The 10,983-nt window shown below is 38.6% G+C and overlaps 1 non-coding gene across 1 annotated transcript; it reads right to left on the bottom strand.

The window, feature by feature from the left end:
• Window positions 1–10,641: 10,641 nt before the first annotated feature.
• LOC112997858 (small nucleolar RNA R71) lies at window positions 10,642–10,748 on the bottom strand. Its single transcript, XR_003262923.1, has one exon. It is a non-coding gene; the product is annotated as a small nucleolar RNA R71 (small nucleolar RNA).
• Between the last annotated feature and the right edge of the window lie 235 nt (window positions 10,749–10,983).

The raw sequence follows: 10,983 nt of genomic DNA on the forward strand, positions 1-10,983 counted from the left end.
ATAGTTTATTTTGCAATAATTATATATTTTGAAAAGTAATTATTTCAAAAATAGTAATTCAAATACGATAAATAATAATTTAAACCGAAGATGACTTGCAAATTCCAAATTTACACTAAGTATATTTTTTTCTCAAAAAAAAAAAAAAAAAACGAATCCAGAGCCACATGATATATTGACTTTGTCAATTAGTCTGTTTGAGAGAAGATTTGCCGACTTTTATTTCCTCTATTCACTTGTATGAGTTTCCAATAGTATTATAGAATATTAATTGAATCTGTTTGACCCACTCACGGTGCTGCCTATTATTTAGATTGGTCATTAATGAAAGATTCCAGTGCTTTTCTTACTTTTTTGAAACGCAAACAAATGCTAGACTGAAGCAATCCAAAACTTCGGCACGGAATTAGCGAAGTATTAATTTAGGTCTAAGAGTGTCCACACTAACAAATGCAAATGTGATGTATTAGCATAACTATCATTTTGCCTAAAAAAATAAAGTTCACCGCGTTGATAATTTTCTTTTTGTTCGTATTTTTTTTAATTCAACACATTTTTTGATAACAAGTTGAAGATAATTTCTTAAGATATTAAGATGAGAAAATAGATTATACATTAATAATTTAAAGTCATTTTATACCGTATTTAATTACAACCGTATTTAAAATAATTATTTTAAAATCAATGATAATTTATAATTAGATTTATACTATAAATGCATGTTATTAGACTCTATTATATATGATTCATTTAAAGAGTTCACATCTCTTTAACATATGCTCTTCTACATACATGAACCCAATAATCAAACTTCTAACTACATCCTCAAAGAATATAATTATCTACAAAACATACCTAACCATTTTAAATTATTTTTACTAATATGAACAAAGCAAAAATATAAGACGTGCAAATGAGATAAAAAGACAATCCACTTAGCATGTTTGGATTCTTTTATTAGGAGTTGGGGGGTCATGGGAGTGCAGCGGTGAGTTCGTGCGCCGGGGTTGTGGGTGTGTTGAGATTTTAGGGTTCAGATGAAGACTGAAGAGAAGGGGTCGAACTCTTTTGGGTTATTTTTGGGATTAGGGAGCTTTTCCATCAAAACAATCTCGTGTGGGCTTCTTTTTTTGTTTTGTTTTAAATGCACAACCCAGTACGGATTTCTAAAACTTATTGGGTTTTGTGCGGTCAGATTTATAGTGGAACTGACCTGATAAGACCATTGGGTCAGTAAATGTAATTATGTGTGATAAATTTTAACAATTGATTTAATTCATATAAAATTCATTTTATTTATGGTTGAAGGAAAAAGGAAGAAAAAAAAAATTAAGATTCAAATTCTTTCTACTAAAAAAATTAATAAATTAACAACTAACTAACATTAGCAGATAAATAAAGTTAATGTTAAGAAAAGTAATACAAAATTAAATATCAAATAAAAATAAACGATATGTTGAATGTTATGTTTTAAAGTTGTCATATAATTATCCTTTTTTTACAAAACTATATATATATAAAAGGTGAAAAAAATGTTGGCCTATAAAGTCATATCGATATCTTACGTAATTCGAAAAGGCACCAGTGTTACTAATCCACATCTCCACTTATTTTTTACTTTTATTAGGAAATATTGTATTTGAAAAATATTGGAATTAGTTGCCAGTATATATTTAGGTTTAGATTCTATAGTTAAGCTGGATTTACATTTCCAACAATTATACTCATTTGATTTGTACAATTTTTTATTTCCTTAAATTAGGTTTATATATATATATATATATATATATATATATATATATATATATATATATATATATATATATATATATAAATAAAGAGAAAGGAGGAATATACAGTATGAAGAAAGAAGATAAAACAAAATATGAAAACAAGTATAAGTCACAATGTTAGGGGCTTGGTTAATCGAGCCAAATGAAAGATTATTAAGAAGCTTAGTGTTACAATGTTAGGGGCTTGGTTAATCGAGTCAAATGAAAGATTATTAAGAAGCTTAGTGTTACGAATAGGGAAGAAGGGTTGCAGGAAGTAAGAAAACAGCAGCGCGAAGAGAGGCCCAAAAGGAAAACGAAGGCTCCAACGTACATGGAGGACTACGTGTGAAGTGTGAGAAGCATGAAGATGCATGCATGGAAGTAGGGAACGAGTAACCACTTCTGTTAGAGGATCTGGAATATTCTAGATTCAGTTAGAATGTGATTGTAGTTAGCTAATTCTGTTAGATCTCAACTGCAGGAAGTATAAAACCTTGTAAATGTTCATACATGAAATAACAAGCAACTAAACACGATTTCTTTTCTCTCCTTCCTTTCTTCTCTCTACTAACCGAGGCCCTTGGTCCTCGAAGTCCAAGTCATAACATTGGTGCTTTCATTGAGCATCAATGGCGGAAGCTACACGCTCTAGGGTTTCCACAGACCGATTGGAAGACGCCATTGCAAAACTATCAGCATCTCAGCTAGCAATGAACACGAAGATAGATGATCTCCTGCAAAGGATGACACAGCTCGAAGCAAATCAACAGCCACCGTAGACGCCACCGTCCTCTTCGGCAGAACAAACACCAACGATGACTGGTTCCACACATTGTCTGAAGCTTGATGTCCCGAGGTTCGATGGCTCGGATCCTACGGGTTGGACCTTCAAAATAACCCAGTTTTTTGAGTATCACAACACACCAGATCATGAGAGGTTGACGATTGCATCGTTCTACATGGAAGGGCCTGCATTGGTGTGGTTCCAATGGATGCACCACAATGCTCAGTTATCATCATGGTCAGCATTTTTACACGCGCTACTCACTCGATTTGCTTCATCAACTTACGAGGATCCTACGGGATTACTATGCAAGTTGCAGCAGCGGTCATCGATGAACGCTTAATTGACGAAATTCGAGTCGTTGGCAAACCGCATAGTCAGAATACCAGCTCAGTTTGTTTTAAGTTGCTTTGTTTCAGGATTAACGCCGACCATCCGCCGCGAGGTGCAGGTCCTGCAACCAGTATCCTTGGTTCAAGCAGTAGCATACGCGAGACTACAGGAAGAAAAACTGTTAAACGCACGAAGATCATCATCACATCGTTTCCCAGCATCGACGGTAGCATCACGATCGCCGTCAAGCACTTCCACACCGCCATTATTACCTACACCGCAGAAAACGTTAAGTCCTTCGATTCCGTTCAAACGCCTCTCGCCGGAGGAGCTAGCACGGCGTCGCGAGAAGGGATTATGCTTCCACTGCGATGAGAAATTTTCGTGTGGTCACAAATGTTCCTCATCCTTATTCCTATTGATAGCAGATGATGATGAACCTGTACCTGACGTAGGGAGTAGCCCGGAATTACCACCGGAACCACCAGAGTTGTTCTCCGAATCGCCTCCGGTGCAACTGAGCCTACTTGCCTTGTTAGGACACTCAACCCCCGAGACTCTACGAATGAAAGGCACTATTAATGACCTCCATGTTAGCATCTTAATCGATAGAGGAAGTACACACAATTTCCTCCATCATCGTGTGGCCACAGCTTTAAAGCTCCCCACGCAAGACATAGTCCCACTGCGAGTCACGGTGGGTAACGGTGATGAAATTAGATGCCAACAACGCTGTGGTAATGTCATGGTGCAAATCCAACGACATTCATTTACAATAGACTTCCATATTCTCCCACTGTGCGGTGCAGATGTAGTACTGGGAGTGCAATGGTTGAAGACACTAGGCCCAGTACTCACTGACTACACTTCATTAAACATGAAGTTCATCACGGGAGGCAAGCTCATCGAACTAAAAGGAGATCGTGAGAGGGACCTCGAACAGGTAACACCTTCGCAGCTTCGTCGTTTACTTCACACAAACCCAACAAGCTCATTCTTCCACATTCGCCTGGAAAATCACACTCCACCTCAACCCACAATACATATGCTTCCAGAAATTGCATCATTGCTCACCAAGTATTCTTCATTGTTCCAACCTCTAGCAACCTTACCACCATCACAATCCATGGATCACTCCATAACCTTACTCCCCAATACAGCTCCCGTGAATGTTAAACCCTACAGATACCCCTATTTTCAGAAACAAGAAACAGAGGATCAGGTAAACGCCATGCTAGAAAAAGGGTTCATTCAACCAAGCTCAAGCCCCTTTTCATCCCCAGTGCTACTGGTCAAGAAAGAGGATGGAGGGTGGCGCTTTTGTGTAGATTATAGAGCACTAAACGCGGTTACGGTAAGGGACCGTTTTCCAATCCCCACGGTGGACGAGCTGCTGGACGAGCTCAGAGGAGCACGGTGGTTTTTGAAGCTTGATTTGATGCAAGGCTATCATCAAATCCTGATGCGTGAGGCTGATATTAGCAAAACAACATTTCGGACGCATCAAGGGCATTACGAGTTTCGAGTAATGCCTTTTGGTCTTTGTAATGCGCCTTCTTCTTTCCAATCCACAATGAATCAACTATTTCGGCCATGCCTGCGAAAGTATATCATCATTTTTTTCGATGATATATTGATCTATAGCAAAACTATCACAGATCATCTATTTCACTTAGAGAGCGCCTTTCAAATTCTGGTGACAAGTCAGTTCTCACTCAAACTCTCCAAATGCATGTTTGCTCAAGAAAAGTTAGAATATCTGGGTCATGTGGTAGCTGGTGATGGAGTTCGACCAGTGCCGGAGAAGATTTAGACCATTCAGGGATGGTCGACATCGAGATCACCAAGAGCACTGCGAGGGTTCTTGGGTCTCGCCAGATTCTATAGACGATTTATAAAGGGGTACTCAACTCTCGCGGCACCCCTTACGAAGTTACTGTGCCACACGCAGTTTTAGTGGTCTACAGCAGCCAATGAAGCATTTTAGAAGCTTAAGGAGGCGATCATGGCAGCTCCCGTTTTGGCATTACCCAACTTTAAAATCCCATTTATTGTCGAGACTGACGCGTCGGGGTCAGGTATGGGAGCAGTGCTTACACAAGAAGGCCATCCTATCTCCTTCTTCAGTAAGCAATTCTGTCCGAAGTTGATGAACGCGTCAACCTATGTTCGTGAGCTCGCCGCCATAACCTCGGCCGTCAAAAAGTGGAGGCAGTACCTGTTAGGTCACAAGTTCATCATCGTAACCGATCATCAGAGCTTGAGGGAGCTCATGGACCAAACGGTGCAGACACCAGAGCAACACCGTTACCTAGCACGATTGTTAGGTTACGACTTCATGATTCAATATCGAGCAGGACGAGCCAAAGTAGTGGCAGATGCTTTGTCCAGAATCCATGAGGACTCACCTGCATCACTCTCCTTAATCTTGATGCCTCAATTCGATTTCCTCGAGCCAAAGTAGTGGCATCTCACCCAGCTTTTATGGAGTTATATCGTAAGATTCAAGAAGAACCTAAAGCACACCCAGAGTACACGTTAACTGCTTATTTGATCTTACACAGAGGCCGTATTTGGATTCCCTCAAATTCCTCCTTCACTAAGTTGTTACTAGAAGCATTCCACCAATCTCCGACAGGTGGTCACATGGGGATTCAGAAAACGCTTCATCGCTTACAAGAAAACTTTACGTGGGATTCCGTTAGAGCTGATACCCGTGCCTTCATAGCAGGATGCTTAACGTGCCAATGTACCAAATACGATAACAGAAAACCAGATGGGCTGTTGAGTCCTCTTCCGATACCAGTACAACCATGGGATTATTTATCCATGGACTTTATCGTGGGATTACCCTCTTACAAGGGCAACACGTGTATCTTTGTCATCGTCGATAGGTTTTCGAAGGGGTTGCGCCTGGGTATGTTACCCACTCATCACAATGCTCGGACCGTGGCAAGCTTGTCCATGGATATAGTAGGGCGTTTACATGGGATGCCACGAAGCATTGTATCGGATCGTGATCCCTTATTCATGAGTGGATTCTGGAGGGAATTCTTCTCTCTCAATGGGACAAAGCTTCATCTCAGCTCGGCTTATCACCCACAATCAGATGGGCAAACCGAGGTCGCAAACCGCATCATCGAACAATACTTGAGAGCATTTGTTCATCAGAAACCCTCTCGGTGGGGTCGTTATTTGCTGTGGGCCGAATGGTCCTATAATACGTCCTGCCACTCAGTTACCGGCGTCACACCGTTCAAAGTGACCTTCGGCAGAAAGCCTCCTAATTTCCCTCATTATGTCACAGGAACTGCCAAGGTTGACGCCGTCGATGATATGCTCAGTCAGAGAGAAGCAGTGTTTGCGTTACTTCGTCAGAAGTTAACTAAAGCTCAAGCATGCATGAAGGAAGTGGCGGATAAACATCGTCGGGAACTGGAATTTGAAATCGGCGATTGGGTCTTGGTAAAGTTGTGACCTCGACGTCAGACTTCGGTCTCAGACACCACTTACTCGAAGCTCACCAAGAGGTATTATGGGCCTTTTCGAATCACGGCCCGAATGGGCAAGGTAGCTTACCAGTTGCAGCTCCCCATTCAATCGCGCATCCATAATGTTTTTCATATATCGCTCCTCAAGCCCTATGTGGCTACGGACCCACCACATGATTCTACTGATCTTCCTCCAGCAGCGGTAGATAATGACCCAATTGTTACTCCGTTAGCCATCATCGCGTCCAAACTGATTCCTTTGGAAATGGGACCTAAACGCATGGTCTTAATCCAATGGAAGGACTTGCTACTCGAGGAAGCCTCGTGGGAGGAATGGTCCAGCTTCAAAGCCTTGCACCACCTTGAGGACAAGGTGTTATTTGAAGGGGAAGGGAGTGTTACGAATAGGGAAGAGGGGTTGCAGGAAGTAAGAGAACAGTAGCGCGAAGAGAGGCCCAAAAGGAAAACGAAGGCTCCAATGTACATGGAGGACTACGTGTGAAGCGTGAGAAGCATGAAGATGCATGAATGGAAGTAGGGAATGAGTAACCACTTCTGTTAGAGGATCTGGAATACTCTAGATTTAGTTAGAATGTGATTGTAGTTAGCTAATTTTGTTAGATCTCAACTGCAGGAAGTATAAAAGCTTGTAAATGTTCATACATGAAATAACAAGTCATAACACTTATTGTGAAGGAGAAAGCAGAGATAGTGGAGATCGTTTGCCTACAAGAAACAAAACTTCAATGCCTAAGGCAATTTGGGGCAATGCAAATGTCGGGTGGATCCATAATCCTTCAATTAATGTTGTAGGAGGAATCTATGGGATAAGAATAGTTTTCATATGACTAATTCGTTCTTGGGTCATGGATTCATTGGGGTTATTGGTGTGTGGAGAGTTGAAGATGAGCCTTCTGCCATAGTGAACATCTACTCCTCATGCCCTTTGGCAGAGAAGAGAGTTCTATGGCAACAATTATTGCAAATTAAATCTAATCACTCATTCTCCAAGTGGTGCTTTGCTAGAGGCTATAATGATGTCACATATGCAGAGGAAAGGTATGGTAGATCAAATTTGTCTTCGCAAAGGAGAGCAGAGTTTGTGAAATTCTCACAATTCATAGTAGAGATGGAAGTGCTTGCTCTACCTTTGGTGGGGGAGAGGAGATTCTCATGGTTTAGTAGTGGGGGGGGGGGGGGGGGGGGGGGGGGTGTGCCAAAAGTCGAATCAATAGATTTTTGGTCTCCTGGGCTGGTTGGAAGCTTGACCAGGGATAGTGAAACAAATTCTTGATAAGGAAATTTCATATCATTGTCTTATTCTTTTAAGATACATTCACAAATCATGATTGGGGCCAATACCATTCAAGTTTTACAATGCGTGGCTACAAGAACTGGGATTTAAAGCTTTTGTTAAAGTCTTTTGATAAACTACAAGTCCATGGATGAGGGGCGTATGTCCTTAAACAAAAATTGAGGATCTGAAAGCAATGTTCTCTACCTCTTTGGCTAAATTGATCTGCATATTCCTTTTTATAGTATAATGCTCTATACTTATTATGTTTTTGTTCAACATATTCAATATTTGATTTAGATTAGAAAAACAGATTTAGTGTTTATTAGCATGTCTACCTAGACTTCTAAATTCTATTGATTATGAATTAGGCTATTAAGTAACATTTAGTTAATTTCATTTTGTACTATTACAAATTTGAAATGCTATTCAAATGTTTTAAGATTTAGGCATGTATGTCTTATTTAAAGATACCAGAGATCAACAAAAAAAAATCCAAAAAATAAAATGAAAATAAAAATAAAAATTAAACACATACTAAGACGGTTCTAGGATTAACCGTCTTAGTATATTCGACATACTACGATGGTTATTTGAATAACCGTCTTAGGATGTAGTTTGCCTCAATGAGTATCTACAACGGTTATTATATAACCGTCTTAGATTCCAATGACTTTTTAAGATAGTTATTCAAATAATCGTCGTAGAAAGTGTAATATACAAAGACGGTTGTTCCAACCGTCATTGTATTATCTTTTGCTTTTTATGACGGTTCAAAATCGTCGTAAAATGTGCAATTCAACTAACTTAAAATGTCATAATTTCAGTAGTGTCAAGTTCAATATGATGATCTCGTGGCTCAAATCAAGGAGTTGGATCTTAAAGATGAATTGGAAGATTTGAATTTAGAGATGGCTCAAATGGGTGACCTTTCCCATGAACTTTGGAGGGTATCCAAAAGACATGAAGCCATTCTTCAACAAAAGGCTAGATCTTGTCGGCTAAAAGATGGCAATGTGATGCATTGCATTTCATAGCATATTTTGCATAGTGCTTTTAGTTAATTGCATGCATTTTATTGCTGATTTAGTATTAGATTTGTTATGCGCTTTGGTACTTTTGGTTCTAGAGAAACACATTTGTAGGATGGTTTGGACCTTAGAAGTTGAAACTTGAAGATTTGGAAAGTTATAGGGAGCTAGAAAGCCCTTATTAAAAGACTTGAATGACCAAGTCTTGAAACATGGAAGAAAATTGAAGAAAACGAGAGGCAGAAGAAACCACAAGGGGTTTATGGTGCCACACAAACTTGGGGGTGTGGAATTGAAGGAAGCACAAAATAGCAAGCACTGTAGGGGTGTTGCTTTGCGAACCACAACCATGTGGGTGCGATCAAAAGTAGTTTTTATGAATTTTATGTTTTATTTTTAGTTGGGCTTGAACCCTAATTGTACTTTGGCTTTAAATAAACATTTTAGGATTATAAAAACGTTTCAAAACTTTTACACATTGACAGCACAACGCAAGAGCTTAAGGATTCCTCTTTTTCTTTTCTATTTTCGATTTGATGTCTTCCTTTTATCTTTTAGATTTTATTCTCACAGACATGTGTGAGTAGTCATCTTTATTCTAGGATTAGAGCATAACCCTTGACAATTGTTAATGTTAATTTATCCTTTTTTAGGTTCTTTGTAACTCATACATTTTAATTTTTCTCTTATTATTTTATACATGTTGATACTTGATCACTTTTTGCATGATGATAGACACTTAGGGATGAAACGAAATGTAAACTTATGTGTTGGAACTATAAGAGGAGAAGTTAGATTTTCATTCATGATCATAGGATTAATCCTAGGTGGGTAAAATGAATTAGTAAAAATCTTAAAAAGTTTAATTGAACATAACACCATGACAATATGGGAAAATTAAACTAGACACATCTCCATTACTTGAAAGAGAATGAAGATTACCTTGGATTAATTCGCCATAGAAAGATAATTAAGAAGAACCTTAAATTGATAGATTATTTGAACAAGAGTCTTGGTACGAAACCCCCAATCCTGGGATTTCCCCAAATCTAAATTTTATCCTATTTGAATTATTACCTCGTCTTTATCTATTATTTTATCTTTATCTTTTCAATAAAAATTTCTAAATCTTTCTCGAATCAAAATTTAATCTTTTCCCTATTATTTGATTTTTATCTAATTGTGATCATTGCTAAGCCAAAAGTGTGGTCCTTGTGGATTCGATATTTTATTACTTGACGACAACTGTGCTCTTGCAATTTTCTCACAAGTTTTTGTAGCTATTGTCAGGGACTGTGGTTTCTTGGGTTGATGATTATTTTCATTTTTAGTAGAAATTAAATAATTATTCTTATCTTATTTCTTATTTTATTGTTATTTTTCATTTTCTTCTCCTTTTTCAAACTTCACAATTTTTTACTCTTTGGCAGGAACTTCTTCAGTTGTATGCCCAGGTCACCATGGCTTGAAGAATCAATTGAAGGAGACCCTAAGACAGAAAGAACCTTCCACAAAAGGAATAAAGAGAAAAGAAAAAGAGTAATGAAACTTGTAGAAGAGACACCTATCGTGTTTGATAAACAACAAAATCGACCTCAGAAGGATTATGTTGCGCTTATAGCCTACAAATTTCTAGCTCAAAATGTTGGAGTTAGAGCTACTATATCAACACCTTTAGTCACTATGTTGGAGCATAATCAGCGGTTCACCATCAAAGGACCTAAATGACCATCTTGAAAGGTTCTTGGAGATTTATGCAACTCAAAATTTTGCAACAAAGGTGGCAGAGGCGATAAAGCTTCACATGTTTTCTCTTATTCTCAAAGGTGAAGTAAAAAAATGGTTGAAGCGTGCACAAACTGACTTGGTTGCCACATGGGCCTTGTGTTGACAAGCCTTATTGGATAGATTCTTCCCTCCCTCAAGGACTAAAGAGTTAAGAAACTAGATCACCAACTTCCAACAAGAAGATGGTGAGTCAATATATGAGGCGTGGGAGTGATACAAGGGTTACTTGTAAGAATGCCCTCAACATGGGTTAAGCAAATCATTGACGATTCAATTCTTCTTTGAAGGACTGAACCACCAAAGCGTGTCAACCTTAGACTCCAGAGTTGGCAAATCATTCATGAGCAAGCCAATCAATGAATGCAAGACTATCCTTGAGGTTGTAGCTTTAAATTATGGTCAATGGGAAAAAGAAAAGTGATAATCGCCAAATATGCTTTAATTTTACACATGATTTGAGGTGATTATCAAGCATTTTTTAGACATT

The sequence above is a fragment of the Glycine max genome, chromosome 1 (genome assembly GCF_000004515.6).
Source record: "Glycine max cultivar Williams 82 chromosome 1, Glycine_max_v4.0, whole genome shotgun sequence".
Classification (NCBI taxonomy): domain Eukaryota; kingdom Viridiplantae; phylum Streptophyta; class Magnoliopsida; order Fabales; family Fabaceae; genus Glycine; species Glycine max.